At 46.7% G+C, this 26,154-nt stretch overlaps 1 protein-coding gene across 6 annotated transcripts in view; it reads left to right on the forward strand.

Moving 5' to 3' along the window:
* The first annotated feature begins 1,481 nt into the window (after positions 1-1,481).
* HDAC8 (histone deacetylase 8) overlaps positions 1,482-26,154 on the forward strand; it is an 841,291-nt gene continuing 816,618 nt past the window's right edge. For 4 of the 6 annotated variants that reach the window (XM_085630743.1, XM_085630746.1, XM_085630745.1 and 1 more), the window contains exons 1-4: positions 1,482-1,588; positions 1,693-1,777; positions 1,880-1,943; positions 2,048-2,132. The gene's annotated coding sequence lies outside the window, so the exon portion shown is untranslated. The remainder of the gene's footprint in view (positions 1,589-1,692; positions 1,778-1,879; positions 1,944-2,047; positions 2,133-26,154) is intronic. The other 2 variants (XM_085630744.1, XM_085630749.1) reach the window with 1 other exon arrangement.

Here is a 26,154-nt window from a genome sequence, read left to right on the forward strand (position 1 = left end):
TAGACACAAGGCCTAGAGCCTGTAGAAGTGCTTGGACCAAAAGGAACCACCCAAGGTAGTGACACAGAGGACCCACGGGGGACGCGTGCAGTGTGAGAACACAGCCGCGAATCGCCGTTAAATTCTATGGGGAAAGTCGCGGTTGGAAATTTAGAGTTTAAGGATGCTTAGGGGATATCTACGAGCGAACCCTTTTGGACTTAGAGGTGTCTAGGGCCCACACCCACGGGAGCACCAGAGCACTAGAGTTACCTCACCCAGGAAAGCCGGGTGCATAGGTGTCAAATGGTGTTGGGTCGCGTCACTGATTTCAAAAGAAGCTGCTCAAGAAGTGCTGCCTCCGTGAAGAGGAGAAGTGTCCGAAGCGATCCAAGCCTGGATCTAGGATGGAAGGAACCTGAAAGCAGAGGGGACAGAGTCTGGGTCACTTACCAGCGACCAAGGGCACGATAGTCCAATGCCCACAGATGTCGGGTGCTTCAGGTGAGTTGACGGGTGTCTTGACTCTTCACCCACGAGGTCCAGGAGGCACCGATGATGATCAGGAGCTGGATTCGAGCTGTCCCATGAAGTCTATCGAGTGCTGCGGTGTTGCCAACCAGATTGGACCCAACAAGCCTTGGCAACGGCAAGTCACTTGGAATCATAGAAAGGACGTCGGTGCAGACCACCTGGGGGACTCACCCAGCGAGGGTAAGTCGGGGCACGTCTGGAGCAACAAGGAAAGCCAAATCAGAAGAGGAGTTGCCTTCGTGGGGACCTACTAGCCAACGTGCTAGCGATCGCGAAGGAGCCTCAAGTGGTCGCACTGGAAACTGCCCACGGGTCACTCGTGGAGTAGAGGCCAGAAATCTTCGGTGCAGGAGGTGCTCAAGGCTGGGTCTACTCGGAGCCCAAAGCACAACTTCGAGGAAGACCAGGAAGATGATGGATCAGCAATACAATAAATTAGTTTCCAGCAATTGGATGGGATGGAAATATGGATCAGAAGATTGTAAGGAGTGGCGTTCCAATAATGGGTCTTAAGGTACTATGTCCAACACAATAATTCATTTCTGTATCTTTATTTATTTTTCCTTTCTTTTCTTTTTCTTATCCATCACCTTTTTATTTTTGGTTCAAAGGACGGGTGAGGATTGAGTTATGTAGAGAAATAACGAGATGAGAAGATACCACCAACGTGGAAGCAACGATATGGGAGATGCTCCTACCATTGGGCTGTATGGATCTAAGATATTTTACTGCCATTGGCGATATATAAACAAGATTTTTTGGCAAGCTACTTAAAACAGAGAGGAACCCTATAATATAAAATCACTAGATCATTGTTCCAGTCCTCGTAAGATTTAGCCACAAAATAGAGTGTGGTCATGGCGCCTTCCATCTTTGAAATGTGTGAGTAGTCGCTATTGTCCAGAGAAATAGCAGTCCGCTTTCGATATCCTTTGAAAACAAATTGCTCCGTTTTTAGTGTCTAGTACCAACGTGGTTATATGGAGACTGACTTCCGCGTTTTACGCGGCGGATTGAAAGAAGTACGCGGTTTGAAAGAGAGAGGACTTAGAGATTTATTTTTCAACGATGCAAGGTACGTGTGTATCAGGATGCTGTATAAAGACATAACGTGAACCTTGGAGATATCGAGCGGATAGGAAGTAATTTAAATGGCTTCCCCCTTTTTTCTGTATATAGTGATGTGCCAGTAAGAACTCGTCATTGAGAGGAGTATGCGATAGAAGGAGATAGGATTAAGAACGTTATTTCGCAGCGATATAAGGTATTTATACACGATTATGCTATAGAAAGACATAACGAGTACTTTGGATATATCAAGCGGGAATTGAATGATTTATTGGTTTCCCCTTTTGTTGGTGTATAGTGATGTTACCAGTAAGAATTCGGCAGTAACAGGGAAAGAAAACACTCGCATCAGAAGGTGCAAGGTATGAGGAATAGTTTCTCGAGGTTGGAATCTTAATGTGTGTATATACATTACATAACATATATAATTGATAGAGGTTTGCACTTGTGTGTTTTTTTACATTAGGAATTAAAAAGAAAAAAAGAAAATATAACTAAGGAGAAGTCCCTTAGAATTTCGGTCACAATATGAATTACCCGCGATTCATTCAGTAAGTAAAGAAATCAAATGGTGATGACTAGTAGGCAAGAGATACAGGGAGACAATTAGATATAGCCACGTTAGGTATTTTTTTCAAATTGGTGATATTTTTTTCAAATTGGTGACGTTTTTTTCAAATTGGTGACGGTTTAGGCCTGTTTAAATACACTACACTTTTACTTTTTCAGAGCACGTTTTGATTTTGAGCAATTGGAAAACGCACAATAGAGGGTGTGTTAATTTAGTGGTTGGACGCCCCTTCAGATAAACACTTGAACATAAACATTCGAACATTATATCTTGTTAGACTCATTGAGTCTGTGGTTCCCATGGATGTATATTTGTAAATAATGGTAAATATGTTGTACATATTGAGTAAAAAAGGTTCATTTAATTTTTAGGTTGAATTACGAATTTGCACATTCAACTGCCCTAGTCCTGAAGAGGCCTGAAATAATTAAGGCTGAAACGCGTCGACAGATAATTTGAAGACACCCATATGAATTTAAATATGACCAAAATAGATATAAAGAACACTCTATGAATATATGGTTAAATAGATAAACCCTTGAGTTCCTCTAATAGAGTGATCTTCATTTCAAAAAAGGAATGCTGGTGTGATAAAGTATTGAAAGCATCCTGAGTAATTAATAGGGCAAAGAGAAATGGTGTAAAATGTAAATGTGAAATATAAATATGTGTATATATATGTAAAACTTGTTTATATATATATATATAAAATAGTAATGATTGTTTTTGACATTTATTAGTCAAGTGTATATATTTTAGTGCTGGTCTTCCTTTGACTTAGGATTGAAATATTTAGATTCATCTATAAAAATAATCTGTATAAGAAGAGATAAGTAATCTACCTCTTCATTTAGTAGTATTTTGGATCAATCCCGAGGCATTATTTCCTTTTACGACTTGTTTAATCACCCAGATGCCAAAGGGTTAATTGGATAAACCCCCTTATTTCTTAAAAGGATCAGCAAAAGTTGACAAGGTCCAGGGGTCACGGTTCCACGTCACCCACCATAGCCACGGACCTCAGCTTTGCTGTAGACCCAGGGTAGCCTTGGAGAAGTCTAGAAATCCACCTCTAGGGATGCAGAGACTTTGACGTCCGGCGGGAGCTTCAGAATTGCAGACCAGACAGTTGCTTCTTTGGTGCCTGCCAAACAGGGGAGTCACTCCTTGACCCCAAGGGAGATTTCTTCAGTCTTCTAGTTAAAGTAGAAGGTCCAGGATATATGTTGCAGAGTTTCGTCCAGGGTAATCTGAAGTCGCAAGGACTGGGTTCACATACTTATACAAAGTTTGGGGGTTGGACACTCTAGGGACCCACCTATAGGAGGGTTTGGAAAGAGGGGTGGTTACACCCATTTCCTTTGTCCAGTTTGGTGACAGAGCAGGGGCAGGTAGCCCCTGCAACCGGTTTGAACTGGACTATGCACAGGGACACCAAGTGTGCCCCCAGTGCAGGACTTCAAAGCACCAGAGAGTGCTCCCGCCCAGCCCCAATACACATCTGGAAACCTATTGTCAAGGCCTCCCCTGCCGGAGTTTCGGTCAGCAGCAGGAGGCCAGACCAGTGTCTGTGGCAGTGACATCCATTTTGTGATGCCAGGGCTGTAGAAAGTCTTTACCGGGTGGACCAGTGTGAACATGTCTCTCCCTCTAGAAGGGTGGAATACTACCCCCGCCATCAGAACTGGTGGGGGGGGGTAGTATTCCAAAGCGTTTGACACCAAACACAACATGTTTCCGTGCAGCCATCCCAAAGTTAGCATTTACCGCGAGGTTATAATGCACTTAAGAGTATATGATCAGGCTGCACCACAAACAGCATCAGAGGAGGTACTCCGAACGGCGCAGAGGGACTCTGCTCATGCAGGGTCACCCTCTCACATAAAAACCAAGCACTCTGCCTTCAGGATTGTTAAGGCCTGCCATAGGAGTGACTTAGAGGTTGTATATGTGTGTGCAATGGTAGTGATATAGGTAGCCTATACCACAGTAAGGGGTGCAAGCACCACCTTACCCAGGCTGCAGTAGCAGACCTGTGGTGTCATTTTGGAGTGCTTCCCAGGGGTGGCATAATACATGCTTCAGCCCCTGGTAGGCCTCTGAGGTACCTGTGCCCTAGGTACATAGTATACCATATACTAGGGGCTTATAGGGCACTCCAGAATCCAATTAGAAATGTACCTAATGTACATGGAAGCCATTTTGGAGAGTAAGCAGCTAGGCTGGGGTCCTGATTAGCAGGGCCACAGCCAGACTAAGGTCGAAAAACAGTGAAACTCCAGCAACAAGTGGGGGTACCCATGTGAAGCAGATCCTACTCTCCTACATTATCACACCCTGGATAACCCATACCTCATGGCTTTCTATGATATAGACAAGGATCTGGATAACCAAACGCAAATACTCCTTGCAGTTCTATGAAGTTAGGGGGCCGGGTATAGGTGTAATTGACAATTGACAATGGATGTGCTGCCCATAGACTAGTGACAGATCCAGTAGGGTAACAAGCAGTACCTTCTCCAAAGAATCTATTGTGAGGCTCTAAAAATACATTGCTTGGGGCCATCCTTTTCTTGACTTGAGGAATAACCTTATTTTTACTAAGTAAGGATACGCTTTGATCACTTTCCAAAACCCATAATTCACCACATATTACAATCAACAGGAAAATCACAGGAACAATACATGTCAGCTTTTGTTTACGGGTCCACTGCATTGTGCTGGGCAACAAGTCACATTTGCTGCTCTTCCTCAGCAACCATTTTACCAAAGATATTCATAATGAATGATGAAATGGAGGTAAAATACAAGGAAGTATACAAGTTCCCCGTGCCCGTCAGAGCCTCACTGGTACAGGCTCCTATTGTTCATCAATACGTTGACGCTTTTGAGCACCAGCGGTGGTGCTTGCTCTGCAATAAGCTTGTATCCCAAGTCGAAAAGGATAATATATTCCCCAAGGGATACTTCTATTTATCCTTTCCAATGTTCAAACAGTGCACAAAAACTCTTATCACCCTAAGCTATCTCTGTTGGAACTATTAGCAAATTACTGCCTGACTTACACAGTCCATCCCTAGCTAATCTTTCTTGCCCTTGGGTGCACCGTCCCCCAGCTGATGGCGCAAATTGTACCTAGTGACTCCAGGCACAGAGGGATCAACAAAAAGAGGCTCCTGGATAGCTCGTATTTCCGGAGGAACAGCTGCATTCAGGACATCATTTTCCTTATATGGTGCGTCCAGGTCAACTTCGCATCACTGAAGGGGATAAACTGAGGGACTGTCTCGCACTCGGAGTCCCCTATTCCATCCTTCACCACTGGTCGTAGGGCAAAGGCAAAGGGATCCTGCGACAGTGGATCGTGGGGATCCAATTTTTATGACCAGCGACCTTGACTGCAGTACGTGTGGCCAGGAGGACCTGGACGGGCCCCTTCTAACGTGGCTTCAAACATTTTTTCCGCTGGAAATTTTTGCCTAAGATAAAATCCCCAGGCTGAATGTCGTTTCCGGGCCCCTCTGGTGTAGCTGGCAGGGATTCCCAGACCTGATGGTGAATAGAACGCAAACTTTCCGTTAACTGTCCAAGGTAATCGATTGACAATGGGTATTCAATATCAGAGAACCGCGAGGTCGTGGGATGCCCCCTACATTTGCCGGGCGTCCAAACACAACCTCGTACGGTGACAATCCTGTTCTAGAATGTGCTGCTTTTCTTGTTGGCCAAAGATCTAACCGTAAGGCATCTGGCCACTGTAACCCTGTGGTCGTCCTGAATTTTTGCCTATTTGAGCTTGAGAGTACTATTGTACTTCTCAACCAAACCTGCTGACTGGGGATGATTGACAGCATGGAACTTTTGCTTCACATGCAAACCATCACAAATTAATTGAATCACTTTTGTGTTAAAATTACTTCCGTTATCACTCCAAATCAAACGGGGCAAGCTGTAACAAGGAAAGAACTCCTTCAGGAGTACCTTTGCAGTCGTAATGGCTGTATTATCTTTAGTGGGCTCAGTCTCAACCCATTTACTGAATGCACATACAACCACCAAAACATACTTCAAATTATTACATCTATCTAGTGCTATATAATCCATCTGAACTTCAAAAGGAAAAGTGGGGGGTGCGAAGTTACCAGGCGGTGTCGGGGTACCTTTTCCAGCATTGTGCATCATGCACACCATACAATACTTCACTAAGTGTGCGGCTGTCTTGGAGATAATATTATTCTTCTATATAGGGTCTAACAATTTACAGATGCCCTTAGCACTAATATGAGCTGGACCATGGGCCATCGTGACCACAGGAAGGACATATGCATCAGGCAACATCCATCTTTTTTTTCCTGACTTATCAATCCAACATCCCTCATCATTCAATTGTGCTGTACTTTCCTGCCATACTGATAATTCCTCGACTGTGGCCTCGCTTTGGATCTCCTTTACATTCTCAAGAGTGTCTTCAAACATGACAACCTCAGGCACCCACCTAACTGGATCTTCTACAAACATTATTTTCATCTTTGTCCGGGCCGTCTGTTTAGCCGTCTGATCTGCAAAGGCATTTCCCCTACCTACATCATCAGTGACCTTCCAGTTGGCGCTACACTTTACTATGGTCAGCTTCTTGGGGAGTGTTAAAGCAGATAAAAGTCTCAATATAAGGTGTCCATGCTGAACTTTCGTGCCATGGGAAGTAAGAAACCCTCTCTCAGCCCAGAGTCGTCCAAAATTAAGCATGACCCTGAAGGCGTACTGGCTGTCAGTATAAATGTTGACAACCAATCCCACACTTAATTTGCAAGCTCAAATTAAACAGCTAGCTCAGCAGTTTGCGCCGACTGAAAGAACACAGGATGTCACTACCACCGTACGCAGTGTGGTAATAGCATAAGCAGCAGTGGTGGTGCCATCCGGTAATGAAAAACAAGAGCCATCGACATATAGTTCCCCTTGTGGGTCAGATAAGGGAACATCAGTAAAGTCTACCCATCCTTTCATCTCTTCCTCCGTCTGGAAGATACAATAATGTTTGTCAACTTCATCACTGTCGGAAGGGAGGGGTGGTAACGTGGCTGGATTCAGAGTGGCACCTCTTTTAATCATGATATGTTTAGCAAACAATGTCAATCCATTGCCAGTAAGATATGCACTGGTGAGGAGCTTTGTCTTCGTCTTATTCAAAAGCATGTCCACAGCATGGGGGACCATAACTGTGAGGTCAGTGTCAAGCACGAGTCCAGCCGATTGCCTGATCGAAGTGGCCACAGCTGCGACCGCTCTTAGACAATTGGGGAGGGCTCTCGCGACTGGATCAAGAAAAGTAGAGAAATAAACACACGCCCGTTGCTTATCTCCAAATTTGTGTTTTAAAACAGAAAGCACACAACCAGCCATCTCATGGACGAACAACACAAACGGTTTGCAGTAGTTAGGGGTGCCAAGTGCTGGAGCCGAACAAAGCGCAGTTTTCAATTGCTCAAAAGACTGCTGACATTCAGACGTTCAGGGCAAAGGCTCTAATCAATCAATAAGGCATTTGTTAAGCGTGACTCCTGACCCGTAAGGGTCTCAAGGTCTCAAGGCGCTGGGGAGGAGGGGAGGTGCAGGTTCCAGTCCATCAAGGAGGGGGTCTGTCGAAGAGCCAGGTTTTGAGGTTTCTTGTGAAGATGGGAAGCGATGTTGTCTGTCGGAGGTGGAGCAGAAGGGCGTTCCAGACTCTGGCAGCGAGGAAGGAGAAGGAGCAGCCTCCCGATCTGGTCTTTCTGGTGTGGGGGACCATGGCATAGGCGAGCTGGGCTGATCGTAGGGCCCTCTGGGGTGCGTGGAAATTGAGTCGGCTATTCAGGTATGCTGGTCCAGTGTCAAGGAGGGCCTTGTGTGTGTGGGTGAGCATCTTGAAGGTGACTCTGTCCTCGATGGGGAGCCAGTGGAGTTCTGATTATTCTGTAGCTTGCGGTGAGGTTTTTGTGTATTCCAGCGTAGAGCGCGTTGCCTTAGTCGAGTCTGCTGGTGACCAGGGAGTGAGTGACAGTCTTTCTGTGTTCGAGGGAGATCCATTTGAAGGTCTTACGTAGGAGGAGGAGGGTGTAGAAGCAGGAGGATGAAACAGAGTTATCTGGCGGTCCATTTTGAGCTCGGAGTCAAGGATGATTCCCAGGTTGCATGTGTGGTCCGTGGAGGTGGGCGGGGTTCCAAGGGCGGGGGGCCACCAGGTGTCGTACCAGGCATCGGGGTTTGGGCCCATGATGAGTATTTCTGTCTTTTTGTCTTAGTATTTAGTTGTAGGGAGCTGTTTTTCATCCATATGTTGCGACGGCTTCCATGCCTTCTCTAAAGTTGTGTCTGGTGGTGTTGGGTTCATTGGATAGGGAGAGGATGAGTTGGGTGTCATCTGCATATGACACGATGTTGAGTCCGTAGGTTCTTTCGTTGTTATTGCAAGCAAGGGCTTAATTAGTAGGGAATAATTAGGTATCCACTGCTGACAGTAGGAAGTGATACCTATGAAAGCACACATATCTTTCTGGGCTTGTGGAAGGGGCATTTTAACAATGGTACCGATACGCTCAGGGGTCAATCTCCTACGACAGTAGGTGACCTAAATAGGTAACCTCCCGTCAACAATACATGAATTTAGAAAGGGAAACTTCATGCCCATGATGAGCCAAATGCAACAATAATTTAACGGTACTATCTTTACAACCTTGTTCGGTATCAGAAGCTATAAGAAGGTCATCAACAAACTGCGCCAATACATTACCTACAGGGAGTGAAAGGGAATCCAACTGACTCTTTAGAGCCTGACTGTAAATACTGGGACTCTCGATATAGCCCTGAGGAGCGCAAAACATTCTAAAGCTCCTTCCAGCTAGGGTGAACCCAAACAGATATCTGCTATCCGGATGAATAGGAATACTGAAGAACGCATTTTTCAAATCAATGACAGAAAAGAAGTGAGCAGTGGAAGTAATCATTGTCAAAAGTGTAGTAATATCTGGAACCACTGGAAAATGAGGAGACACTATTTTATTAACTTCGCGTAGGTCAGTCACAAAACGGTACACATCTTCTTGATCACCAGGGGAACTCAAAGGTGCCTGAATACTCTGCAACATAGCCCATTCTCCTGCCTGTGGTATTTTATACTGGGTAATACGAGGCAGAATAGCATTGTCTTTGACCTGTATCGAAACTGGTGGTATATGCAACAGCCCCACATCTGTATCACCTGTCGCCCATAGAGTGGGTGGCACATCAGCAAATTCAGCAGGAAGAGGGAGAGACAAGCACTGTTTGGTAATTACAATCGGGCCCATCGTCATATAGACACCTTCCGGGGAACAATAAATAGTGGCATGCAATTTCTTCAACAAATCCAAGCCCAACAAATTTTCACCACAATTGGATGTCAGCAAAAATGGAGAATCCACCGTAAAAGTACCAATATTCAGTGCAAGGGGTCTTGAAATGGGGCTGTCAATCGGTATACCTGAAAAACCTACAGAGACATTATTATTTTCGGACAGAGCCGCCCCAGAGACCATATTTCATGAAACAGAACTTTTTGTCGCACCTGTGTCTACCAAACATTCCTTAATCGAACCTTGCAGTTCCGCTGTTACATAAGGCCCACGCTGGTCTACAAGTAACGGAACTGGTCCCCCACTCTGTCCTTGACAATCCTACCTATAAGACATCCCTGTCGCTTCATCCATATCATAGTCATCATGGTAGTATTGCACATCATGAGGGTCATCAAAATAGATAGTATCAGAATGACTATGGTGTACATGCATCAACATCCCGTAAAGCGATTCCTTAATAGCGAGAAATAAAGAATCGGTAATAAGGAATCGCATTTCGGAATGCATGAACAAATTTGGTAAATCTCAGCGATTCCTTAAAAATCACTAATATTTACCGATTACTCAATAGCGATTTCTGAAAATACCGATTAGCAATTACCGAATTCGGTATTACAGAATTCGGTATTAGCGAGTTCGGTATTAGCGAATTCGCTAAAAACGGGTCGCTCCAGAAGCGGGCTGATGACATCACAACCAGGAAGTCAACCAGCCCCACCCTCATTCACTGCCCTGAGGAGCTCACAGGAGGAGGCAGAGCACACAGGCTGAGGCAAGAGAATTCACCCACTGAAACCATCCACCCTACCTTCATCCAGGATGGACAAGGATGCACCAGCCACTGCAGACACGCCCAGGAAGAGTAAGAGAAAGTTCTCTGACAGGGAACTTGAGCACTTGATCGAGGGGGTGAGCAGCAAGCATGACAAGCTGTTTGGCAAGCTGTCACTCAAGGTGCCCGAAGCTGAGAGGAGGAAAATTTGGCTTCGCATCAGGGAGAGGGTGAATGCTGTGGGAGTGACGCACCACAGCATCGACGACCTAAAGAAGAGGTGGTATGACCTCAGGAAGAGGGCAAAGGAAAGAATTGCTGAAAGGGTCAAGAAGGCAGCTGGCACAGTAGGGGGGCCATCCACAGTACCTGCAAACACTGCCCTGGAGGAGCTCGTCGAGGGGACCATTGAGCCAGAGGCGGTCGTCGGAGTAACGCAGATGGACACCTCCGGCGCAGCCACCACAGAACAAGGTAAGATGCATGCCTGTGCCCATACGCTGCGTATCGTATACCCATCCCCATCCCCCCAGGTCAATCACAGTGTGAAGGCAGAAGTGCATAACACATATGCCCTCACTTAAGTATTGCATCATGGGAGTCGTAGTCATGTCAACAAAGTGTGCATGTATAGTCACAAATGCAAAATAAATGAGATCAGCAGTACAGGGCCAACAGAGAATCAAATAATGTAATTCATTGTAGGACATAAATGCAGAATGACAAACAGATGTAGTCACAAAATAAACTAACAATGCACTGTTTCATACACAGATGCATCTCCTGGGGATTCAGATGATAGTGAGCACCTCATCATCTCTGAAACACCGGCAGATTCCGATGGCGACACTCCGCAGGAAGGTCAATCCCCACCAGAGAGGTGTGGCTCACTGGTTAGAGGCGGCAGACCCGTAAGCAGAGAATCGGCCAGGGACCAGGATTCAATTCCCGACGCGGCAGGGTCGTGGACCAGGGTCAAAACGGACTCGATAATTCTCGCCTCGGTACCTACTCTAACCAGGAACACACTCGGCAACTCTGGGCATTAAGCTTGCCTCATCTCTACAACGGCCCCCCACAGACGCCGGGGATGCCTGGTTTCACCTTGGAGATACCCAGAAAGGGACCATCTCACAGGGATAGCCAGGATGGGTTCCCCAGCGGTCTATAGCGCCGGGACACATCCGAGTAGCTGTGCGCTGAATAAATTAAAATAACATAACATAACACCACCAGCAACAATACCACCACCACTACCACCAACACCGGCGACAAAACCACCAAGACGCAGGGCACATGTCCCCTGGTGATGGATGCATGCCCGAGTCCTGCACCCACAAGAGGGCAAAGTCATACAGGTGTCACACCGCCAGCACCACCACCAGCACGTGGCAGAGTCACGCAGCGGCGCAGGTCCATGCGCAGTACTGCTGAGGGAGCCGACCAGGCAAGGAACATTTATGGTGGAGTCGAGGCTCAGATGCTGTGTGTTCAGCGCCTGCAGGGGAGACACATGGGGACAATGAACCTCAACATTTCACGTCTCGCCAAACATATGTGCACTCTAACTGACGCAGTGCGGCACATGACCACAGTTGTGGCAGAGGGCAATAGGGACATTAGTCAGAACCTCCAGGAGCTCACCTGTGCCATCTGAGCAGGACAACACAGGGAGCGCCGGAGGCATAGGCAGAACTTGCTCCGTTCCACAGCATCGACCAGGGCCATCACAAAGCTCTGCAACGGCACTGCTGTGTTGTACCGCCGCTCCGTGTCACTGCAGGTGGACCTCGGACATTACTGTGGTGACGTGGCGAAGGCCTTAGGCCAGGTGACCACTGCAGTGAAACACTTGCAGTCAGGGACATTCAGTGGCAGCAACTTGGGAGGGGAGGATGGCAGTGAGGCTGCATCCAGTGTGAGCAGCGTGTCGGTGCTGGAGACCTGCACCAGGAGGCGCAGTTCGTGCTGCTCCACAGCCACAGAGACACAGCGTGGTGAGGTGGAGGAGACACACGATAGGAGGCTGGGTGTTCGTGGGAAGTGCCACTAGACATTCAGTCCTGCATCCCTGACCATGGTGGGGTAACCATGGCCCACTTTAATTTTGCATTTGCACTCCCGTGAAGCCAACGGTCATGTTTTTGCCCACAATGTGTGGGGGAACTCTAATTAGCATGTCAGTGTAACATTACCTACATAAGTGCTCCTGTGAAGTAAACAGTAGCACTCCTAATGATATCGTCATGGCTCATTCTTACCTGGCTCTGAAATGATGTTGTGTGATGTACGTCCGCCTCCTTTGACCTTCAGCTGTGTTTGGAACGTGTGACTGTCGGTGTTGTGCGGGTGGTTGATCATCCCGGTAGTTGTCATTCCTGTCCACCTCTATGGGTATCCCCCTTCTGGTTGCAATGTTGTGCAGCATGGCCCATACTGCTACAATCCTGCAGCAGGTGTCTGGTTTATATTGCAAAGCACCACCAGTCTTATGTAAGATCCGGAAGCGACTCTTCAGGATCCCGAATGTCCTCTCAATCATATTTCTGGTGCTTATGTGGGCCGCGTTGTAGCGTTGCTCCTGTGGTGTTGCTGGGTTGATGTAGGGGGTGAGGATATATTCCCGCAGGGCGTATGCACTGTCACCTACAGGATGGAAGCAAAGGCTTAGCGTCAGTCATGATGATACATGTGTGTTGCAGATGTTATGAATAGGTATGTTTACGTACCAAGCAGGAGTCCCTCTCCGAATTCTCCATTGAGCAGACGCCTGTGGATGCCACTGTGTCTGAATATATAGGAGTTGTGTGTGCTCCCTGGAAATTGTGCCACTATGTCCGTGATGATGTGCTTGGCATCGCACACGACCTGCACGTTGATGGAGTGATAGGACTTCCTGTTACGGAAGATGTACTCATTGGCTGAGGGTGGACAGATGGGGACATGCGTGCAGTCAATGCATCCTAGGACATGGGGGAATTGGGCCACCTGGTAGAATTCCTGTTTGGTGTGGTCCATATGCTGGGGGGTTGTGGGGAAGCTGATGTGGGTATGTGTCATTGTCAGCAAGGCATCAATGAATTTACGGAAGAAGCGTGATAGTGCGCTTTGTGATACGCCTCCCGCTACCGCTATGACCCCCTGGAAACTTCCAGACGCCAGTAGGTGCAGGCTGCATAGGACCTGGACGTGCGCAGGAATGGCATTGGTCCGACGTGTCTGGTGCTGCAGTAGTGGTTCCAGGTCAGCAATTAGGCGCATAATCATTGCACGATTGAGACGGTACTTGTCGTATACCTCATCCTCATTTTGGCCAAGCAATGTAATGCGCACTCTGAATACTCTCTCCTGGATCCTTCTCCTGCGCTGTGCTGCTGCATTTATTCTCATCCTCCTTGCAAGCACGTAGAGGGCTGCCATTTTGTGAAAGGAAACAGGGTCTCCAGGCCCAATTTGTATGGCTTTCTGATTGATTGCATCTGTGGAACACTTGTGAGTTTTTCTTTATTTTTTTTATTTTTTCAGCAACTTTACCTTCTGGTTCTGATTCCCCTTAATCTGCTCATGCTAAATAGCGATTTTTGAGATTTTCGGTATTTGCGACTTTTGATGCATTCATTAGCGATTCTTTATTTGTGATTAGCTAATGCCAGGCGCTATTTGTAATTTCGGTATTTCCGATTTTTTCGCTATTGGTGTTGATGCATTAGGATTCGTTGTTTGCCACTCGCTAATGGGAGATTTTAGCGATTCGGTATTTTTGCGAGGTGATTTTTGCTTGATGCATGTGCCAGTATGTGAGGCGGCAGCATTTTGAGCCCTATCAGCCCCACCAGCCCCATGACCCCGTCCACTAGAACCTCGTCCTCTAGGGACTGCCACCTTCTGCAAAAGCATGGGACACTCCTCCTTACAATATGCACACTGATTCTGCCCCAGAGGCATCGTGTTCGGCTGCCTACTAGTACGTGGAAGCTGTCAGGCAGAACCACCACGTCCTCTACCATTCCCTCTAAATGCCTGTTGCAACTACACCTTTGTCTTTAAATCCTTATGCTTTTTTTCTGCCCTCTCTTTCTCCTCATTGTCCCGATGTTCATAATACTGAGCCATATTCAGAATAACAGAAGAGGAAGAGGTGGACCAGGTACTTTCAGAAGCCTGTAAACGAGTCGCAGTTTCAGGAAGTAAATTAGAAACAAACCTATTGAAAAACAACCGAACACCTCCCTCAAAAGATAGATCCTGCCCACTGTAATCCAAAATGTATCCTTGAACCGAGTGAAAAAAATCAGACACACTCTCATCTTTCTTTTGTAAACAAGCTGTCAACTTTTCCTAATCTACTTTCCTCGGTGGAATAAGAGAATGCATATATATAATAATGTGGCCTGGCAAAGCAAGTATCTCTGCTCGAGGCTATTGACCTGGTGAGAGAATGTTTGCATTGTCAGCATTTCGTCCATCATTTGTTTGCTGTAACACTTTTCGCCCTAAGTGGGATGGGTATGCCCAGACGTGGGTCCCTTGCTCACTGTGCCACTGGATTCAAGCTAGCCTGGCTGAAGAAGATGAAGAAGGGTGACATACCCTGAAACCGGTCCCAGGATGCTTGTTTCCGGTCCAGGGAGGACCTGCCTGGCAGTTCGGTCTGGAATGTTCCCATGAGGCACAGGGTCAAGACTGATTTGCATATGGCTGGGTCAAAACGGGGTTGGCGTAGTGGGCAAAAGAACAATGGATTTAACCCAGATCTTTTGACTGGGGGAGAATGTTTGCATTGTCAGCATTCCATCCATCATTTGTTTGCTGTAACACAAGGCTATTCACCTGGCTTTCTTTCCTGATCCCATGCTTTAATTTGGTCCCATGTACCTCCCAACTCCGCAAGATGATCTTGAGTATAAACCTGCCCCCAAATATCAACCGGAACAAGAAGACCAAAAAACATTTCAATATTGGCAAAAGTCATTACCGTCGAAGCGGCCGCTTGAGTCTGTTCCTTATAATAAGCAGTAGGATTTTTCCTAGTATCAGGCAACTGAGTCTTAAGGGACAAAACCTCACTTCTTTTCCACGGAGTATAAACCCACTGTTCTTGAACCGGACCGCTACACCTGCTCGAGTGACATTACCTTACTGATCTGTTAACTTTGGTATCTGGGTGATATGTGGGATGAACCTCCCGCATTGGAAACTGAGACTCAGTGGTAGGGCTCTTATCATGCAACCTGACCCTATAAGCAACCAACGTGGTGATGTTCCCAAAAACTTGGCCTGGGTCCAAACCACTAGCATACACGTGCTCTCTAGTATCTAATAAAATTTGTGGCGCATCATCCCCAAAATGCGGTTGCCAAACACCAATCAACGTAGAGGACATATGTTTAAGAGCACGCTGCTGTATAAAAGGCTCATAATCTTTCATCACACTCCAAACATCCTCCACACTGTAGAAGGGATTACGACCCCACTGTGCAGCCTGATTGGCAACTACCTTCTCCTCATCCCCCACCGCAGATGCACAAAAGGGCCCATACGCTCACTAAATTTTGTCAAATCCCTGTCCTCACATCCACGCGTCGGCATCTCAGTACCCAATAATACTGGAAAAGGAACCATCAAAGATTGAGAAGCAACAGAAGCACCAGGCAACATCGTCGCAGGCAGGTGCACCGGGGGGGGGGAGAGAGCCGGAGAAAGATGCCTAAACATTTGGTGTGCTTGGTGTGCTAACAGAGGAGGAGGAGGAGCGGAAGCCACAGACGTAGAGACAACAGTAGCAGATACAGGAACAGTGGAAACAACTGTAACAGGTGGCTGTGACGGCACAGGGACAATGGGATATATTCTTTGCGGGGCATATTGGGGCGGGGTCGAGTAGCTAACAATTCTTCCACAAAAGTATCAGTTTCCTCCTGCGCAAAATACGATTTATCACAGGGGCGTAACAAACGCCCCCGCAGCCCCCGCGGTGCGGGGGGGCCCCCAGTCTTCGGTAGGTGAAGGGGGCCCCCTCAGCTCTGAGAGTGAAAATGCTTGCTCTAAAAAGCAGGTGCAGTCTGCAGCCTGCTCTGCGCTCCTCCCGTAGACCCAGGGCAGGACTGAAGAGAAACAAAGTAACAAGTTACATTGTTTCTCTTCAGTCAGAGCCCGGCAGGAAAAAGGATGGGGCCCGCACTCTTCAGAAACACCGGGGCTTTCAGGGAGAGAGGTTAGACTTGTAAAGAGCAGGACAGATCACATTCTGCAGCGTTGTCGGTAAGTCTAGCAGTTTTAATTGTGAAGTTTTAATTGTGTGCTCCTTCAAAAACATGCTATGTTGTAGGTTGAGAACAAATGCCTAATATGTTTTAAAATGCAGCATTTACATTTCTACAGATAGGTTATCTGGGACTTTAATTAGTCCCAGCTGTAAATATCCTCCTGTCGCTGACCCTTTTCTTTGTCTCACACCACTAACAAGTGCAGGATATGTTACCTCCTGCCAGGCCCGGTTCTAGAGGGTGGGGTGGGCCGGGTGGGCCAGGCCCACCCAAACATGAGCCATGGCCCGCCCAGTGAATCTGCCACCAATGTACAACTACATAAAAACTGTGCAGATAACTGGTGATTTACGATCCTGCTGCAGAGTAACCATTTGTCTGTTGGTAGTTTTTAAATGCTGATAAACTGAATTTTATGGGAATAGCTCAGTGGGTTACTACCTCTGTCACAGATATCCTTGTGTTACTTGCAGTTCAGAAGTTACTATCCTAACATAGGACAGTGACCTATGAACTGTCTTTAAAGAGCTGCATACAAACTTCGCTTTTTTGTATTGTGATATAGTTAGAACTTCTCCATTCCTTCATTATTCTAATGTTGCCAAAAAGAGTTTGTTTGGGAAGTTATTACATTTTTATCAGTAAAGCCAACCCCCAACCACTGGAGTACTCTTTAAATCCTGAGTTTGTGCTTCTCCAGTCCAAACCCTCGTAAAATATATTGCCCACCAGTATGGATGACGTGATTTCTACACCTTGTAATCCTCATTGGCTTATGTGACATTCCCCATAGACTGATTTATTGTCTCTGTATAATGCGTGCTGTTATGTAAAGTACTGTGACACCCTACACTCATATGAGTAGCGCTGTACAACAAATGGAATGGATATGAGGGGCAACGGAGAGATGAGGGGCACAAGTGGAGGGTGGCAGTGAGGGAATCCGAGGAAGAGGTCATGGGGTGGGGAGCTACGGAGAGATGAGGGGCGCTGGTGGAGGGTGGCAGTGAGGGAGTCAGAGGAGGAGGTCACGGGGTGGGGGGAACTACAGAGAGATGAGGGGCACTAGTGGAGAGTGGCAGTGAGGGAAGCCGAGGAGGAGGTCCTGGAGTGGGGGTGGAGCTGCGGAAAGATGAGGGGCACTAGTGGAGGGTGGCAGTGAGGGAAAACGAGGAAGAGGTAATGGGGTGGGGAGCTACAGTGAGATGAGGAGCACTGGTGGAGGGTGGCAGTGAGGGAGTCAGAGGAGGTGGTCACGGGGTGGGGGGAACAGCAGAGAGATGAGGGGCACTAGTGGAGGGTGGCAGTGAGGGAATCCGAGGAGGAGGTCACAGGGTGGAGGGGAACTACAGAGAGATGAGGGGTACTGGTGGAGGGCGGCAGTGAAGAAATCTGAGGAGGAGGTCATGGGGTGGGGGGGAACTACAGAGAGATGAGGGGCGCTGGTGGAGGGAGCAGTGAGGGAATCTGAGGAGGAGGTCATGGGGTGGGGGGCTATGTAGAAATGAGGGGCACTAGTGGAGGTTGGCAGTGAGGGAAGCGGAGGAGGAGGTCATGAGGTGGGGGAACTACAGAGACCTGAGGGGCACTAGTGGGGGGTGGCAGTGAGGGAATCCAAAGAGGAGGTCACGGGTGGGGGGATCTACGGAGAGATGAGGGGTGCTGGTGGAGGGTGGCAGTGAAGGAATCTGAGGAGGAGGTTATGGGGGTGGGGGGAATTATGGAGAAATGAGGGGCACTGGTGGAGGGTGGCAGTGAGGGAATCTGAGGAGGAGGTCAGGGGTGGGGGGGGAACTACAGAGAGATGAGGGGCGCTGGTTGAGGGAGCAGTGAGGGAATCTGAGGAGCAGGTCATGGGGTGGGGGGGCTACAGAGAAATGAGAGGCACTAGTGAAGGATGGCAGCGAGGGAAGCCGAGGAGGAGGTCATGGGGTGGGGGGAACTATAGAGAGATGAGGGGCACTAGTGGAGGGTGGCAGTGAAGGAATCTGATGAGGGGGTCATGGGGGGGGAACTACAGAGAGATGAGGGGCACTGGTGGAGGGTGGCAGGGAATCTGAGGAGGAGGTCATGGGGTGGGGGGAAATACGAAGCTATGAGGGGCGCTGGTGGAGGGTGGCAGTGAGGGAATCTGAGGAGGAGGTCATGGGGTGTGGGGGAGCTACAGAAAGATGGGGGACACTGGTGGAGGATGGTAGTTAGGGAGTCTGAGGTGGAGGCCATGAGGGGGAGTGGCTATGGCGAGATGAAGGGTACTGTTGGAGGGTGGTAGTTAAGCTATCTACAGAGAAAGAGGTCAAAAAAGAGGTCAAAAAGACATTTGCACCAGCAATAAAGCCGGCCCTGTCATGGCCTTTCTGTTTTCATTTATTTAATTAACAGTCAGGTGATTAGGACAACTGTGGAGCATACTTTATCATGCATGCTAATTATTGTTACTGCTATATTCAATGTTTCAAGTTTGAAGGTGATTTTACTATTGTTTTTTACTGGGAATAGTGAAAGTGGAACTGAATGGTGGCTGATATGGGGCTAGGGCCCAAGGTCAGGTGTGAGATAAGGTGTGATGGAGAAGGGTGGTAGAAAAGTGGATAATCAAGCCTGTAAGAGAGTGCGCTGCAGAGTCAGAGGTCAGGTGGAGGTAGTAATGAAGAGGGGTTCTCCCTGAAGGCTCGCACAGAGGAAGCCCGGGTAGTGTCACTTGCTAGATACTCCCACCTTAGAAACTTCCTCTTCCCATCAAAGAGACATTGCATGGAAGAAAAGCACTTTTTGAGAGTGATAACATTTAGAAAGAGACTTTGAAAAGAGTGCGTTTTACTGTGCCTTGTAAGAGTAAGGAGAGATAAAGGAGGGCCCAGAAGCAGGCCTGGCTAGATATATAAGCGATAAATCGGGCCAGCAGTGGCCCACCCGAATGTACCCTTGGCCCACCCAAATAAAAATTCCCGGAGCCGGGCCTGCCTCCTGCCCCCAATTTTACCATTCCCCGTCCCACCCTTCGTGTTAGTTGGCACTAGCTTGGTTTTATTTTACCTTTGCCAATGCTTGATTACTTGCTTCACAAGCATTGGCTGCCGCTGCATGGCTTCCACGTGCTGGCCTCACACTTCGGAGCTGAGGAGACCCGTCCCCTGTTGCTGTAGACGCCTCGGTGCTGTTGCTCCACCCTGGTGTAGGCTGCCAGCTCCTCACCCTGCTCCTAAACCTCTTACTCATCAGCTCACAGCCTCACATCTACCGGGGCACATGAGCTGAGCTACCGGGAGCCGTTTGTGTTGGTCTTGGTGCTGTTCTGTGGTATTGCTTGCTGTGCTGGAAGGAGAGAGGGCTCCTTCCTGTCCACCTCTAAACAGGTGCCGGGGACTACAGAGAAAGGGGGCCGGGATTGACTACCCTTATTGCATGTGACAATAAATGACCTAGTATTACATTCTCTCTATAATGGTGAGTTCAAATCAGAACATGCCAAATGTGGCCCTCGGGGTAAACGCACTGCTACTGGGCGCCAGAGACACACAAAAATCACTATTCGGCTCCCGGGCATCGGCTAAGCTTTATCCAAACAGTTCTGAAGTGCTGCTCACGTGGTATTAAGAAGTCTTTTCTTGCACTTTTTCGTCGAACAGCACGTCACAGAGACCGGTCTGTGTGCAACCCATTAATAAAACAAATTGCACCTCTGCCAGTGGCATAGTGTTCACTTTTGTTGAAATAGTGCCAAGAAACACGCTTATGCTGTTTGTGAGCGCTATAAAACACATAAATTGTACCTATTTCAGCTGCACGCAAGTTACCAACTGAAGCGTGTTACAATAGCGCTTAATGGAAGGTCCTTGCTCTTCATCTGATGTGTGCATAAATTGAAAAGCATGTCACGCTTTGTTAGTACTGGAGTCGTAGAAGAATATGGAAGGATTTGCTGTCTTCGTCTTTCTTTTCTCCTCTTGGTCTCTTTCAATCTTACTTTCATTAATCTTGCACTTAATTTACTAACTTTTCCTACTTATGCCTACTGCTGATTTTTGTTTCTACTCATAGGTTTCATACTTCCTCTTACTGTGCTACGTAACCTCTTAATTTTACCTTTCTCTTACACCTCATATTTGTTCCCACTCTTACGTTTTATTATTCCAACATACTCTTGCTTCCACTTACAATTTATTACGCCTATTTCCTCCTGCTCTTACTCATTTCTCCTCTTACTCCTATTACGTCTTCTAACTGCTATTCTTACTTTTGCTACCGTATTTACCAATGTCCTTATTACCATTAACTTAGTCCTACCTACTCCTACTTGCACTCTTACTCCTGCATACTCCTACTTGAACCTACCTTCCGCTACTTTTACATCTACATACTTCAGCTCTTCTGCTTAGCCCTTCGAATGCCTATTCTTACTCATACTTGGGAGAGGAGTTGGCCTAACGGCTAGGGCGGTTGACCTCGAATCTGGGGAACTGGGTTCAAGTCTCAGCAATGACGCTGAACATCCTGTGATTCTGGGCAAATCTCTTAATCTCCCTGTGCCTAACAAATATGAATGTGTCCTCATGTAACGCAACTGGTGCTCATGTAAAGCGCTATGATACCCGATACGGGTCAAGTTCGAGCTATATAAAACTCCATAAAATAAATAAAAATAAAAAAATGAACAGGATCTGCTCGGTCGCATTGGAAGGTAAACAAGCATTTGCAATGCAATTGGTCTCGCATTTGTGAGAGTTAGAGCTATTGACATTGTAAAGGACAGTGTATTTTACCTATGTGTTTTCTGCTTGGAGTGGAGTGAATGTGTGTGGTGTCAAGTGGACATATGTGGTTTGGATTGGAATTGTTAGTTGTGGAATTGTGTTGTGTGGATTGGATCTGTGTAGCGAAATAATGTAATTATGTGTATAGTAATTGTGTGGTATTGAGTGTACTGGAATTATGTGGAGTGGGATTGTGTGTCATGGAGTGGGATTGTGTGTCTTGGAGTGAGATTATCTGGAATGGTATTTTGCGTTGTGGAGTGGTATGTAGTGGAGTTTACTTATGTGGTGTGCTGTTAAATATTATAGCATGATGTGGAATTTTGTGGTGTAGATTGGATGTATGTGGTGTGTTATGTAATTCTGATGTTGGTTTGAATTATGTAGTTTGTTGTTGAATTATGTGGTGTGGAATGGAAATGTGTAGAGTTGAAATGTGTGACGTGGAAGTGTTCGCTGCTGGGTGAAAATTATGTTGAGTGGTATTATGAGGCATGGTGTGAAGTGTAGTTATGTGGAATGTTGCTACGTGACAGACTGGATTTATGTGGAGTGTATTTATGCAATATGGATGAGAGCATAATTATGTGGAGGTTAATTATGTGGTGCTGAGTGGTATTATGTGGAGTAATTATGTGTGATGAATTGTGTGGGGATGAATTGTGGAATTGTGATGTGTGGAATTATGTGGCATGGTGTGGTGTATAATTGTGCGGAGTGGAATTATGTAGCATTTTGCAGAGTTGTATTTTGTGGAGGGTAATTCTGTGTTTTGGAGTTGCGTGTAAATATGTTGTGTGACGTATAATTATATAGGTTGAAGTGGAATTATGTGTACTTGAATTGTGTAGTGTGGAGTGTAATTATGTGGTTTGGAGTGCTATTAAGTTGTGTGGAATGTTATTATGTGATGTGGAATTATGAGGTATGGAGTGAAGTAGAAATATATGTTTTTTTCATATTTAGGATTGTAATTATGTGATATGGAATGTAGGGTTAAATTATTTATAGTTGAATAGTGTGGCATGGAATTATGAGAGGTTCAAATGTGCTGAGTTTGGTAGAATTAGGTAGCGTGGATTTGAGCAAGCTGTGCACGCTAAGGCTTTTATGTCATGGGGTATAAAGATGACGATTGTCTATTTTTCTTTGTAAAAATAATTTGGGCTGTTTCTTTACCTTCCGGTACATTTCTGAACAATTTGTTAAGCTAAATTGTAATGTTTCTGTTTTTGTGCGTATGCAGGAAAGAACGAGTGTATGTGGAATGTTGCTACGTGGCATAGACTAGATTTATGTGGAGTGTATTTATGCAATATGGATGAGAGCATAATTATGTGGAGGGTAATTATGTGGTGCTGAGTGGTATTATGTGGAGTAATTATGTGTGATGAATTGTGTGGGGATGAATTGTGGAATTGTGAGACGTGTGGAATTATGTGGCATGGTGTGGTGTATAATTGTGCGGAGTGGAATTATGTAGCATGTTGCAGAGTTGTATTTTGTGGAGGGTAATTCTGTGTTTTAAAGTTGAGTGTAAATATGTTGTGTGACGTATAATTATATAGGTTGAAGTGGAATTATGTATACTTAAATTGTGTTGTGTGGAGTGTAATTTTGTGGTTTGGAGTGCTATTAAGTTGTGTGGAATGTTATTATGTGATGTGGACTTATGTGGTATGGAGTGAAGTAGAAATATATGTTTTTTCATTTTTAGGATTGTAATTATGTGGTATGGAATGTAGGGTTAAATTATTTATAGTTAAATTGTGTGGCATGGAATTATGAGATGTTCAAATGTGCTGAGTTTGGTAGAATTAGGTAGCGTGGATTTGAGCAAGCTGTGCACGCTAAGGCTTTTATGGGGTATAAAGTTGACGATTGTCTATTTTTCTTTGTAAAAATAATTTGGGCTGTTTCTTTACCTTGCGGTACATTTCTGAACAATTTGTTTAGCTAAATTGTAATGTTGCTTTGTGTGCGCATGCAGGGAAGAACAAGTGTATGCAAAAAATCATCCTATGTCTCAGTACTAACTTCCACACCTCTAAGCAGTAATCCCAATCCTAGAATGAGTTATCCGTTTGCTTTACAACAGTTAGTAAAACAAGGAAGTGCTTTGCGAGTCTGTAAGTAGCAAAGGTTTTAAAGGGACTTGTTTTTGTGCAAAGTATTGTTTTTCCCAGTTCAAGGAAGGGATAAAAAAATATCTTCAGATAATAATAGGGGTGACAGGATGGTGCGATAGCAGAATATTGATTTGTGTGGATCTGGCGAGGACTGCGGGCAGCAAGTGCTTGATACGCTATTTGCATAAGAAAATACTATATATTTTTTTCGTTATCCTCCATTAGTTATTAGTAAGGAAGGGGGAAGAGAAGCGTTCACCGACAGCATTCGGTTAGTCTTAGGGAGACAAAGAATGCTGTGGTCTGTGGTAGATGGCGCCCAGAAGGCATACGTATATGTATCAGGAGCTGCCAAAGAAAGGAAGTGGAAATGCGCTTTAGACGTTGCTGGTATTGATGGCTACTGTGCGGTTGCAGACTTCGCTGGGCTGACAGTTGGTGGGGAAATGCTACGTTGTCATTGTAGGTTTAATTCATGAATCGCTCATTCTCTCTGGTGTTTGTCCTTGGGGTACTTGTTGACTGGTGCTACATATGGGATCTGGTTTGCCTTTGACAGCAGGTATGGTTTAGTGGGGTACATAGTGTAAATTAATGTTGGCGTGAGGAAACAAAAATCGGACACTTTGTACATTTGATATTATTGTGTGCATCATGCAGAGGATGAAAAGTAGCGGGAACGGCTTTGATGCCGTATAGGCTAGCAGGAAGAAATGTTTTGAGGTGGTAAGTTGCAGAGATTGTTCAACATTTTTAAAACTTCCATAGTGGCATTGGGGAGGCCAGCAGCTGAAAGGCTCTGTCTTTACTGGTAGGCAGTGGTTAGATGGTGACCGGTCATCAGTCTTTCTGTGGGTGATGGACAGGGGAGCAGTAGGCGGCGGTCACAGGTTTGCAGTGACATCCGAGGGGTGGTTTTAAAGGCGGGCAGAAAAGCATAATTGCGGGTTTCATAGGGGTGAGGGTAGAGTGTAATGGATGCGTTAGTAGCAGGCACGACGGAAGTGACCTGCGTTTGGAGGTGGTTAACTGAGCGGTCTTCACTTGAAGGTGGGTCAACAAGTTGGAGGATGTGTTTGGTGGGCCGGCTGGAGGCAGTGTTATGTAACTTTGCTGGAGGGCGCAGCAGCATTTACTGATGTATGTAAATCGCTCGATGAGAGGGCGGATGTGACCAATAGAGGAACCAGAATCCTTTTTTTATGGCTGGGGTGAGCCCCTGCAGTATGGCGGGTCGCTGGCCTGAGGGCTCTTGACTGGGGAGGAGAATGGGGGGCCCCCTCCATGTACTTTGCAGGGGGCCCCCTCAAGTTTCGTTACGCCACTGATTTATCAAGATGCAATCGAAACCTCCTGTCTTCACATTCAACCTTTTCCTGCCATTCTTTATCATATGCTACAGCTTTCTGAGTCAGCGTCTGCCTCTTCCCTTTTCTTGCATCTTTTCCCATTTTCTTTTTTTTTAAATTCTTTTTATTATACCAATTCGACTGTCATACAGCAGATAATCATTGGCAGGCGGCGTCGGTTACAATCGGTCACAGTTTACACAACTCAATACATGTTTCATAACAATGTTTCATAGCGGTTAGGGGGTTACATGAGCCTCATCAGCAGTTAGTCTGCTCGGTGGGGGACACACATCACCTCTATAGTGGTTCCAAGGTCCCCATACCTTATTCCACTTTCCGGGGCAACCCCTGGCTACAAACACCGACTTTTCCCTCCACATGCACCAATCTAGGTCTTCCTTCCACTTCCCCAGACCGGGTGGCTGTGCCGCGCCCCACAATTGTGCGAAGTTTCTCTTTGCTATCATGAACGTCAGCGTAGCCCACTGTTTAGTACACGCATTGGGGTCAGTGGGCTCCCAGACATTGAGCAGGCACCTACGTGCCTCTGGGTGAATGTCCACCCCCAGCACGGCACGCATAATTCGGTGTATACCTCCCCAATACGTTTTTATCCGCTGACAACCCCAAAGGATATGGAAGAAAGTCCCTGGTTCTCCGCACCCCCGTCTACACTCCCCGCTTTCCGCCCGCCCCATGCGAACCAGCCCGGGACCCGTTACATATGTCATATGCAAAATATTAAGCTGTACCAGCCTAAGCCAGGCATGAGTTGCTACCACCCTAGGGGAGGAGACTGCCTCCTGCCAATCTTCATCGTCAAGTTCGAGGCCTTCACTATTCCACTTCCCCTTAAGGCGCACCAGCGGATCTTCCATATTATTAATTAATTTCTTATAAATAAGGGAAATGGTTTGCTCAGGGATATGCCCATCCAACACCCTAGCCTCCAATGGTGAGGCTTCTGGCAGCGACTCGCCCCCCGGGATCCGTGCTAATAACGCATGCCGGATCTGTAGGTACCGGAAGTGCTCGGCGTCCGCCATGCCGTATTGCTCCTTGAGGGCAGAAAACGGTAGAACCGTGCCCTGTCCCCACATGTCTTTGATCTGCGCGATTCCTATAAGATCCCACTTATCAAAGCCCTTGGATTTCCAAAGGCTCCCTAGTTTTTCGGAATTCCATAGAGGCGTTGCTAACGTCAGTTTACCGTCCCAACCCAAGTGTTTATTGACCGCATGCCATATTTGGACTGCATGCGCAGTAGGGCCGGTCAATGAGAATCTACCCGGCCTAGCATACAGCGCCCTAGTGTAGTCTCCCCCCGGGAGCAGCCACCTATCCATGGCGTAACCG

Source organism: Triturus cristatus, chromosome 10, assembly GCF_964204655.1.
Source record: "Triturus cristatus chromosome 10, aTriCri1.1, whole genome shotgun sequence".
Lineage (NCBI taxonomy): Eukaryota > Metazoa > Chordata > Amphibia > Caudata > Salamandridae > Triturus > Triturus cristatus.